This window comes from Microtus oregoni, unplaced genomic scaffold (genome assembly GCF_018167655.1).
Source record: "Microtus oregoni isolate MIOR12 unplaced genomic scaffold, Mior012 000042F_ref0000377, whole genome shotgun sequence".
Lineage (NCBI taxonomy): Eukaryota > Metazoa > Chordata > Mammalia > Rodentia > Cricetidae > Microtus > Microtus oregoni.
Genome location: NW_024543209.1, coordinates 3996648 through 4009250, shown reverse-complemented (window position 1 = coordinate 4009250; position 12603 = coordinate 3996648).

The window sequence follows — 12603 nt, the reverse complement described above, 5'->3', positions numbered from 1 at the left end:
GCAACTCCTACAAACTAGAACCTGCACAAGAAGTCCCATCCCTTCAGCCTCCTTATTCTTGGGAGCAAACCTATAAAGGGAATTTTACCTGGGATAAGATTGCCCACCTTTCCCAGGAGAGAGAGCTGAAACACAAAAGAGGTCAATACTTTAGTGGTGATCACATTGCTGACCCACAGAGGAGTGGACCCTGTAAACATGGAGCCTGGTTGCTAGTTCTGTCCTCGTAGACTTCCTTCACCCTGCACCCCCACTCAATTTCTTCATCTTTGTACTATTGTATCAGTCTTTCTGGAACATGTAAGGGTTCACTTGACAGTGTACTTTTTCTATTGTTATTAGATTTATGACGAACAAATATCTTACATGTTTTTTAGAAAAGCAAAAATGGCTAGCTTGTGAAAACAAAAGATCCCTGATATTTACAGAACCATGGAAATTACAAATGAAGCCATTTTGCCACAGTAAACAAAAGTCCACCCGTGTCTAGGAGAAGTCTGTCTCCTCTCAAGATCTGTTTCACAAATGCTTCAGATTAAGGGGAGGCTCACAGCGAAACTCTAGTCTACGGACTCTATTGGAGGTCACTTACTTACAAGCTTGTGTTCTCCACGTTTTTAATGATGGAACTCCTGGCATGTGATACTACATTTTCCGGCTTCCCTTTCAGTCTGGCTGTGGCCCAGTTGTAGCCAACGCAATGTGAGCCCAAGGTTCAAGACGACTTTGAAGTCACTGTCCCATGGAAAAGTCATGCTAACTGTGCCTGCAGTGACCGCCCTGGACCCTGTCCAGCCTTCCTGATCTCTGGACTACTGCCTAAAAGAATGTGAAACTTCTATCCTCTCTCCGTTGGTGTCTTTGGGGATTTTTCTGTTTTAATATCTCAGTCTGTGCTCTACCAAATACAGGGGTTCAGGACTTTCCAGTTAAGAGGACAGATAATAGGGGGATACACCTAAACCACGGATTATTTAAGGCTTTTGTTCATTTCAGCGTTAGCTACACATCAGTTGACTTAATAAACAGTTAATATTTCTGAATATCTGCTTCCCTCAAGGTGTGTCTGGTACTGAGATATATTATCTCACCCTCAAACCGTGAAGAACAGACAAACAGAGAAATGCCGCAAACCAGCGTGCACACTGTGAGCCCCACACCAGTGCTCTGGATGGTGATCACTCGGACACACTTCCTTCTTAATCTTCATCAGTAACTGCCCCAGCTCTAGAACCTTCCAATTGGAGACAAGATTTGATGGCATTCAAATATGTTCTCCCTTAGTCAAGTCACTTCCCTTTCATTTTAAATTTCCCGATTTTGGGCCCTGATATACCATTTAACCTTTTTGAAACTGTAAGACTTAGGCTCCCTAACAATTCCAACAGACATCCCTGTCTCTAGACCTAGAATTTATGGAAGAGGGGCTGAACCACCTCCGTGACAAATCATGCGCTGTTGTCTTGGCCATGAGAATTTCATGCTAACTGGCTTCTAGGAACTGGAGAGACGAAGCTGAAAAACTTTGGTCAAGGATGTCCAAGAACCAAAGCTAAAAAGCCCAAACAAACTAAGGAAGTGCATTGATAAATATAGATTGATTCTAATTATATAGCATTGGTAAAAGAGCCTAGAACTGGTTCTTAAAATTAGTCAATTGGTTTACTGTTTGCTAAAGTGGAGAATAATCTCTATCTACAACAGTGGTCAACGTTAAAGAAAACACACCCGTGACATGGAGTCCCACCTATCACCTCAGATTAATTACATCTCCAAGCTGGTTAAGTTTAAGACGGGTGGAAATCCCCAAGAGCATGTGGATTTGAGAGTGGTCTCCATTTAGCTATGAGGGGACCACATATAATAGAGAGTAGAGACCATGTCTTTATGTTTAAATTACAGCTGGAGTACTCACTGCCACTCTAACTTAGAGACTGGCTGTTGTTTATGTGTTTGATGAGATGGAGATTCGGATAGCTCAAGATGGCTTCACACTCTTTAGGTAGTTGGAGCTGGTCTTGAACTGCTGACCCTTCTGCCTCCTCTCAAGTGTTGGGATTACAGGTGTGTGCCCCTATGCCTGGCAATGATTTGTGGTATTTTTGTGTGTAAAAATTGGAGCAGGGTGGAGGATGTCCCCAAGTCCTTGATAAAGGACAATCAATCCAGAGCATACTGCTTACCCCGGAGTGGCAAATCCCTAACTGTTAACTCACACAGAAACAAAATATTGCCATGTGTTCTAGAATGAAAACAAAAACCTAGGGCTGGGAAAGCAGCTCAGTGAACAGAATGCTTCCTTAGCATGCATGAAGCCCCAGCTTCCATCCCCAGCAATGCATAAACCTAGGGTAGGAGTGCACCTTTAAGTCCAGCATCTGGGTATTGCAAGTTCAAGGTCAGCCTTGGCTATATCCACTACCTACATGAAACATTGTATAGAGAAAGAAATGGGGAGAAGAAAGGAGAGAGAGGGAAGAAGATGGAGAAAGAGAAATAGGTCAGAGAGAGACATGGAGGAAGGGCTGTGGTCTATGATAAGTAAAGACAATGCTTCCAGCTCAGAACCCTGCATCCTCTTCGGGGCAGAATTCAGAAATTGGCAAAGACACTGCATGAAGTGAAGGGCACACGTGGGACTGTTCTGAAATCAGGGATCCACAACGACATCAAGTCAGGAAGGAAAATAATAATTCACTATGCTCTCCTGTGAGCAGGATGGTGGAGAAGGCGCAGCGTCACAGAGCCTCAGTGGGTACATGAGGATTAGCCTCTGTCTAAGCTGGAGGGTGATCCTCTGTGGACAGGGTGAAGGAGATCTGCAAGGAAAACCTGGGAAGGATAGATAACTAGAGAGTACTGCAGAGCAGGAGTAAATTGCATGAAAATTAGTGCATGATTTATATATACCTGTAATCTGCCAAATAGCTATAGGCTTGGCCAAGATATTTCCATATGTTGTGGTAAATCACTTGGGAGGCCAACTGAGCATTTGTGGCATTTCAGAGATGCCAGCTTCGGCTAGGAGGTTGGCGGCTGCTAGGGGCAGTAACCTGCCTTGTGTGAAGAGAGAAATGGAATCTAGCTCCAAGGGAGCAGATGGCAAGACCGTGGGGCCTCCACGTCTCCTCCCTTCTCCAGAGATGACGCTCTGGTATACCTGCGCTAGCAAATGCTCCAGACTGTTCCCTGTGCCCAGGCGGCCAGTCCGAGTTATCCCTTGACTCTTTGCTAACATAGAGCGGGATTGGGGTATCTGGTTCTCACCAGCTCCCCACTCACTGTTACAAAGGAGTTTAGTCACAGAGGAGCATTCACCTTAGGCCATGGAAGAACAAGGAATTCAGAGAGCTCCTGAGAAAAAGAAAAGAAAGAAGACACGCCTTCCCTGAGCCCCTGACCATGGCCATGGCTGGGGGCATACATAATAAGACAAGTTCTACAATGCTTTCTCTCAAAAATCTTGTCTGTGAGGAAACCGGGGTGGGGGGTGCAGACTTTCCAGAGCCCATCCCCACAGGACAGGGCAGGACAGGAAACTCAGCACAGAGTAGAATGGTAAACGGTTCTCCTCCGCGTGCCTACCTTCCTCATGACATTTCTCCAAAATCCCCACCATTGCTCAGCCGTCCTTAAATCCTATCCTGTGTGAGAAGAGCAAGGACGACGACAGCAGCGTCCCAACAACCTGAAAACAAACCCAGGGACAGCTGCAGCGGGACCCACCCTGGTGACCAGATGGCTCCTCTCCAGTTTTTCCCAGGTGGCTCTCTCAGCTCAGAGGCACCAGCAGGGAAAACACCTCATGGCTGGCAAGTCCCCCGCCTCGGCCTCACTCTGGCCATCTGACTGTCCAACAAAACTTGGGGTGTGTGTCCTTGTTTCCCTGGACACCTAAAAAAAGCTCAGCTCTGGGCTGGCCGTTTTCCTTCGCTTAATCCCTTCCTTTCACCACCAGGACAGTGTGAAATCTGAAATCCTGTGGTCAGCACAAGACAAAACAGAAGGAAGAAGCCAGCACAAGATGTTTTTCCTCGCAAGTCTCCTGGGGAGCCTGGCCTTGCCGTTCACATATGCTGGAGGTGTGGTGTCCAAAGTAAACCTTTTGAACTGGTTTTTTTGGAACCTCCAGAAAGACCCTGCACATCAAAGGGGATCCTATCCCCCGCGCTGCGCATGGCAGGCATTGTTAAGCATTTTGCATGAATCAACCACCTTCTGAAAAGGAAAGGAAACGCAAAGCACATGGCCGGCCATGGCCTCAGCCACAGCCCCAAGCACATGCGCAACACATGGCCTTGCCTGACTCAGTAGAGTCAAACAGCCGCAGCCACAAGAACCTTTCCTTCTCCTCCCGCGGGCCAGGATACAATGAGGCCAGTTGTTGGAGACGTCACCCAGCCCTCATACAGGCCTACCTCTTAGGAGTCTGTGCAAACTCTGATTCCAGTCACAAGGGCATCCCTGCTGGGCCACCTAAAAAAAGAAAAGAAAAAGTCAGGTTGAGATGCAGTCTGTGCTGAACAGAGAGGCCTGTGTGAGTCGTTGGCACCGGGCCCAGAAAGTCACACTCCTGAGCAAGCTGCAGCACTGATGGCTTCTGCAGAGGAGTCCAGACAGAGAGAAGACTAGCGGATAGATTCCGTGCCTTCAGACTTTTGTCCTCTACCTTCATAGGGCTGTTTGGTCCCCTACAGGTGGCTGTGGTGATGGACAGAGCATACCCCCTCGGAGGTCACTGATGTCCCCACAGAACCTAGATATTCAGACAGTCTCTTTGTGGCCAACCTGGGAAGGAAGGCATCTCCGGGCCCTGACTAATCATCCATCCACTCTGATGAGGCTGGGGAGGATGGCAGGCAGCAGTCATTAGAAGGCAGAGCGGAAGGCACCTGGAGCCATTTTGTCTCTCACTAACAACCTCCCAAAAGGAGGGGGGAAAAAATCCAGCCTTGAGATTTTATAGGAGATAAAAGGAACTGTTTTCACAGGAGATGCTTTTTTAAAAGCCATCCTCTCTGAAGAGCAACGTTCTAGGTTCAAGAAAAGAAAAAGGCTTAAAAACAGTGACTACAATTCAATTGGTAAGTTTTAATTAGCAGTTCCAAACTGCCCACATTCTGGGTTTCTAATTAATAGGCAGGATTTCCGTAGAGTTCTACTTCAGTGAGAGCTATATAAAACTAGCGAGTGGGTGACGTCATACCATTCAAAAAAGAACAAGAAGGAAAGAGGAATGCTGAGTTAGGAACAGAAAAGGCCAATGAACCATTTCTCTCCTGTATCTGTGTACATAAACGTTGTCATCCACACCTCTTCCTGAAGCTTGTCAGCCTATGACCAATCAACACCCTGAGTCAATTTAACACCTCAGCCCCCTGAACCATGGATCAGATAGTGTGGATCCCAGTCAGATCATCCACAAATACTGGGGAATCGAGAAAAAGAAAGTGTTGGGGGTGGAGGCATAGAGCATGTGTTTAGCTTTTGCAAAGCCCTGGGTTCTGCCCCCAAGCACACTTATCAGAGGGCTATTGGACACTCAGTAAGAGACAAAAATCCTGAAGGACATTGTGTGGTACACATGATTACTTATCCCTGGCTCTGAAAATGATGAGAAGGCTTCAAAGGGTGTCTTAGTTAGGGTTTCTGTTGCTGTGAAGAGATGCTATGTCCAAAGCAACTCTCATAAAGAAAAACCTTTAATTGGGGTGGCTTACAGTTTCAAAGGTTCAGTTCCATTATTGTTACGGCAGGGAGCAAGGTGGTGTGCAGGCAGACATGCTGCTGGCTACATCTTAAGAAAAAACAGCAGGAAGTTGACTGTGACTCTGGGAGTAGCTTGAGCATAGGAGATCTCAAAGCCTACCCCATAGGGACAACACTCTTTCTCCAACAAGGTGATATCTATACCAACAAAGTCACACCTCCCAATAGTGCCACTCCTTATGAACTCATGGTGGCGGCGGGGGAAATTACATTCAAGCTACCACAGGGTTTCATCAAAAAGAGACCTGGAGAAAGAGAAAGAGAGAGAGAGAGAGAGAGAGAGAGAGAGAGATACAGATTTGGAGAAAGAAGGCATTTCTGGAAGCTTTAGAGACAGTGAGTGGAAGACAGAGAGTAGCATGGTAGTGGCTTAAACAGTGCATGACTCCAGAGCATGCAGAAGGAAGGCTGTCCTTCCTGGATTCAGGAACTTACCAGATGTGGACGGTGAGCCAAGAAGGCCTAGGGGATGCTGATTTTTGAAGAAGGAGTGACATATGGCTTTGCATGGCCAGAGGAAGCCACCCAGTGTGTGTCCACCTGTTCTAGACTCCAGGCAGAGAAGCCTGAAAAGGCAGCTTCTAAAGGCTCTGGGGTTTGCAAGGGTGTCCTGCTGCAGTCTCATGTGTGTACTCATGGACACATGCATGCACATCCATGCTGCATGCACACACTTATACCCTCCACCCCAACCCTGCAATATTAGGACCCAGATTCCCTCTTATCAGAGCATTTCCATATTGAACAAAAACCTGATGCTAACTCAGAAGATGCCACAGAAAGCATCGCATGGTTAGCAGGTGGTGGTAACGCAGATGAGGTAAGGCCATGATATAGCAGACTCTGGGAAGACATCCAGACAGGGAGAAACACTCAAGCTTCTTTCTCATCTATAGCCCATGGAGCTTAGGAAGAAACTTCAGTTCTCTCAGGAACCTCAAGGGATTCCACCACCACCACCCTCTGCCCCAAAGAAGAAAAGACATTTGAAAGGAAACATAGAACATACCATGAGAGCCTTAGCACATGCCCGGTTTCCTGATCTAAACCATTGGCCATCTTCTAACACTCAGTGTTGGTCCCACTAGATATGTGTCTGTGCACTGTGAATGCGACATTCTGGAACATCCATAGAGGGGTTGTCTTGCTCTCTCCTTCCTGTCACTTAGGTTTTTTTATGGCCCTGGCTCCCCAAGAAGACAAGCCATTCTTACTAGACTGTCATTCCTATCAGTCTTCCTGGATCCAATGGATCTATTTCTAGCTCGTATACACCGACATTTCCAGGTTAAGAATAAATCTCTCCCCAGGCCAAGATTCTGTGCTTGTAGCTTAAACAAAGGAACCTTCGTGATCAGCCTGATCCCTTTCTAACCTGCCTGTGAATGAAGTCCATCGTGCAGTCCCATTTTACCACTTGGCCAGAGCATGGGTTGAATAAGCAATTTCCATGAAATAATAGAGCAAATTCTCTGTAAGACCTCAACCTTAAGGCAAGGGTTTCCAGTCAGGGGGGTGAGGAGTTCCTGCCATTGAAAGAAAGACATTTCAGTCATCCCTGCGAAAAGGGTACCAGACATATGCGTTACCTTGCCAACTAACAAACTTCTTCTAGTTCAAAAACAGGATGGCTTCCAGGCCAACAGAAGTAACTGATTCACAAGCCCCTCCTTCCAGTAAGAGCCTGTGGGTACTTCTAGCACAGTCATGAGCTGCAGAATGAGGTTTTGGTCAATGGGAAAAGGCATGTGTGTCGATAGTCCCTTAGATTCTGTCACCCAGTGACATCTTAGTTTGTGTAAATGTACTCTGTGACATTAACACAACATAGCCCAAAAATGTGTGTCTCAGAATACCCCCATCGCCTTTTAATACATCACTACATGGTTAATTCTTGTTATCTGAGGTAGTTCTGTCTGTAAAGCTACCAATGTCATGAAATTAGCAGGTACCAAATCATTAACCCTAGAGAAAATGCAGGGTTGAGTTTCTGGGAGCATTTGATTATAACATTTTTATCAATGAATAAAAAAAAAACTTGCTTTATGTTTTAAAGATAGCTTTAAGAAATAGTATCTGTTCATCAACCCTGAACTCCCAGCAAAGGGCTCGGAAGCTTTTGCCTGCAGAAGGCATTACCACAACAGCTCCCTCCTCTAGACACACTGCAGCTTTCTTGTGCCCAGGAACCCGTGACAGCAGGTCAGCCCTGTGACTGGAGCATTTTCAAAAGCAAAACTGCCCAATAACTGCACACACAGACAGTAAAATAAAAGGATATGGCGCTAAATAAATTACAAGAAGAACTCCCATTTTCAGGGGGAGAGCTGAAAGCGTCACTTTGTCCCACTTTAGCTGAGACCATGCTTGCCCAGTGGCTCAAATTATACTGATCTCTGTGCATGTCCACACACGAGTGGGGAGGCACTGACAGTACAGATCCTCAGCTTGTAAACAAAAATTAGGAAGCAGCGAATTCATAAATACACAGTCTGCAAATCATAGGTACGGATGGATGTAGGCCGAGCTGTGATTCTCTCCTGTAACACAGCAATCCTGTAAAGAATCCAGACCAAACCGAGTGTGGTGGGGCAAACCTGTTACCCCAACCCCCTGGAGGAGGAGGCAAGAGGGTCAGCGTTTCAATGCCATCCTAAGCTACATAATGAGTCTGGGGCCAGCCTGGGCTACACAAGAGCCCAGCTCAAGAAAGGAAGGCAGAAAAGGAAAGAAGGAAGGGAGGGAGGGAGGGAGGGAGGGAGGGAGGGAGGGAAAAAGGAAGAAGAAGTGAAGGAAGGAAGGGAGGAAGGGAGGAAGGAAGGAGGAAGGAAGGAAGGAAGGAAGAAAAAAGTGTCTCAATGTCACTATTTTCATTTTTTGAGATGTTAGTCGTGTGTATGTGCGTGTGTGTGTGTGTGTGTGTGTGTGTGTGTGTGTGTGCACGCACCCGCACATACATAAGCACACAGGTTAGGCTGGAGGACAACTTATTGGGGTCAGTCCTTCCCTTCCACCTTTACATGTTCTGGGAATCACACTCAGGTCGTGCAGTGGGTGCTTTAACCCACTGAGCCACCTCACCAGTTTGAGATGTTAGCACAGTTAAAGGCTAACATTAAATAGGAAATTACCCAGCAAGGTGGTTAAGACTGCAGAATATTCTGTTTATATTCAACACCTTAAGGCTCTTACCTTATACCATGAGCAAATGTAACACTGTGGGTATCGGCCACAAGGCAGTGACAGGCAATGCTCCCAAGGCACCAAGTTCTAAGTTCCAGTATGACAATCATTTCCCAAGCTTTTCACGGACACGGGCAGAAGTAATAGAGAGAATACTCTTTAAGTTTTGTTTTGTGTCTCTCCCTTTACATTGAAATGCAGGTATGGGGGTAACAAGCTGAGCTCTAAACCCACCCGCTTCCTCAGGACCTACCCTGTGGTTCTACAAAGAGTGTCTGTCTTAGGAAACTGACAAATGTGGACAGACTTGGCATTTGCTTCTGCTGATTCTCTTTGGCAAGCCCTGACTTTCTTTTAACTTTCTCCCATTTGCCAAACCCGCCTTCCTCATTTGAAAGCAGAACTCAAAACTCTTCGGGGAGGCACTCTAGAGACCAACAACAAACTCGAAGTGCAGGACTACAGGACGTTTCAAATTTGATAAAAAACACCTGAATCACAGCATTATCAAACGGTGCACAAACCTCTGCCTTGATTGGCAGCCAGCTCAGCACTGTGCGTGCGTGCTGTATCATCAGCTCACGGGGCTGTCCTCAGGTAGTACTGCATTCCTTTCTGCGGCGTCATCTCTCTGCAAAGCCTGCTTTCAACAGCTGTGCTGATAGGAGATAAAAAGCACCTTGGAAACAACCGGAGCAGCTGACAGGGGAGGGGTGGCCAACCCGATTCCAGTTTTCTCCAAGAACAGCTCCGCACCTTTCTGTTTCATGACCTCAGAAATGTGTCTCCCAATCTCTCTAACCCCAGAGACTAGTTGCTTGCTTTATGAAATTTCCAGTATTTGTGAAACTGACAAGAACTAGATGAACTTCGCCTGGCCATGCTCGGCTGAGCCAGGAACACAAGGAATCCTTATTGAATCACTGATCCAATGTAAACAGGGTTTCCCTAACTTGTTATTAGGCCGGCGGGGGTTCTTTGTTTTATTTTTAAGTACTTCAGAAGTTTGGAGTTTACATGCTTGTGCATGTGTGTGTGCATGCTTGTGCGTGTGTGTACGTGCTTGTGTGCATGTTCAAATGGCTTACTCCTTGTATACCATCAGCATTTGGAATTGGGACGGCTGGTTGTGATAGGAGATGAGAGGTTTCCCTGCGAAGGAGTAGGAGTCCATCATGCGTTCTGTACACAGGCATCTCCAATAGCCAGCTGGTGTGCTTTCTCCCTTAACCTGCAGCCATACCACTTCAAGGATTAACTTGCAGTCTTTATGTTCTTTTCAATTCCTGGTGTTCTCTGGTGTCTGGTTAGTGCCTGCATAAGGGGCAATGAAGTTGAACCATTTAACCATTTTCTATCTTGGGCATGGTGAAGAACTAGGGCACATACAAAGCACCCAGAGAAAGGACTACACCCGTACAAACACACACACACATACATACATATAGTCATGCACACCTGCATGCACACACTCACCACATATACACATGCATGCACATATACATTCGTGTATATATGTACACATGGACACACACACATGCACACACACATACATTTATATACACAGATGCATGCACCTGTACATACATATATACATGCACACACACACACACACACACACACACACACACACACAAACCCTTGTGATTTCTTTGGTTTGATTTGGTTTAGCCAGTGTCATCCAGAACCCAAGACCTTTGGAAGGCTGAGGAAGTGTTCAAGGGCTTTGTGCAGGCTAATGGTGAAATATCTGCTATGAGGCCACTATTGTTTCTCCTACCTACCCTACAATGATTAATCTTGATTAGCAGCTTGGCTAGATTGACAGTAATAGAGAAAACTGATGTGTCTGCGGATGTCTCCAGAGACAAATGGATGTATGTCAACAAACAAGAATCAGCACAATTCAAAGGTAGGACTTGGGCAGAACAAAGGCGGAAGAAAGCAGAAATGCACATACATGGGCAAATTCTGCTCTTCCGGAGCATGTGGATTTCCTGCTTCTGACCTGACAAGAGACTCAGGATTCTTCAGCCTTGCACCAGTGACTTTATAGCCTCGGCCTTGACTGGGACACACCACAGGTCCCTCTGTAGTCCGGGACTCCTTAGACTGATCAGTCACCAGGTTCTTTAGGACTCCAAACTGCAGGAAATCATGGCTGAACCTCTGATCATATGATCATATGAGCCACCAGAGCCCCACTTATGATTAGAAGTATATATCCTGCTGACTCTGTTCCTCTGTCAACCCCTGGCTAACAGGTAACTCAAGGAGAGTGGGTGTCTCAATTAGGGTTTCTATTGCTGCAATGAAACACCGTGACCAAAAAAAAAAAAAAAAAAAACCAAGTTGTGAGGAAAGGGTAAATTAGGCTTATACTTCAGCAATGCTGCTCATCACCAAAGGAAATCAGGACAGGAACTCAAACAGGGCAGGATCCTGGAGGCAGGAGCTGATGTAGAAGCCATGGAGGATGCTGCTTACTGGTTTGCACAGTCAACCTTCTTACAGAACTCAGGACCAGCATCCCAGGAATGGCACCACCCACCATGGGCTGGGCCCTCCCCCATTGATCACTAATTGAGAAAATGTCTCAACTAGGTCTCATGGAGGCATTTCCTCAACTAAGTTTCCTTGCTCTCAGATGACTCTAGTTTGTGTCAAGTTGACACATAAAACCAGGCAGAGCCGGGCGGTGGTGGCGCACGCCTTTAATCCCAGCACTCACGAGGCAGAGGCAGGCGGATCTCTGTGAGTTCGAGGCCAGCCTGGTCTACAAGAGCTAGTTCCAGGACAGGCTCCAAAAAACCACAGAGAAACCCTGTCTCAAAAAACCAAAATAAATAAATAAATAAATAAATAAATAAATAAAACCAGGCAGTACAACTGACCCTTTATCAATTTCACACACAAATGCATCACTATTAAGCCACAACCCTTCCTTCCTTATTCATCCCCAAGATCTTACATTAAAATCATAAATAATTTTACAAGTCCCACAGTCTTTACAAACTCAGCCTTTAAAATTTCAGTCCATTTAAAATATCCAATCTATTTTAAAAGTTCAAGTCTTTCACCCGTGGGCTCCTATAAAAATCAAAATTAAATACCTTCTTTAAGAAGGAAGAGCCAGAGCACCACCATAGTCTCATCCAATCAAAGCCAAACTCTAACAGTATAAATAACTCAACGTTTAATTATCTGGAATTTTCTCACGATCTTCTCAATTCCTGCGAAGAACTTGGGTCACTTCTCCAGCTCCGCCCTCTGCAGCATACATGGCCTGTCTTCTAGACTCCGACTGGCCCCATTCCACTGCTGCTGCTGTTCTTGGGGGGGTCATCCCATGTTACTGACATCTCCAGAATGCTGGGGTTCTCTGCGGTAAACCGGGCTGTACTTTCACCAATAGCCTCTCACAGGCTCTCTTCGTGGTGCTAAGCATCATTTTCTTTGCATGACCCCTTCAGTCCTGGGCCTTCAACTGTCATTGAGGCTGCACCTTCACCAGTGGCCTCTCCTGGCCTCTCACAGTGCCAAGTCTCAGCTCAGCTGTTCTCCATGACCCCTTCATGCCTTCAAAACCAGTCTCACCTGGGTGATGCTTACACATTACCAAGTCTGACTGCCAGCACGAGGTATAACCTT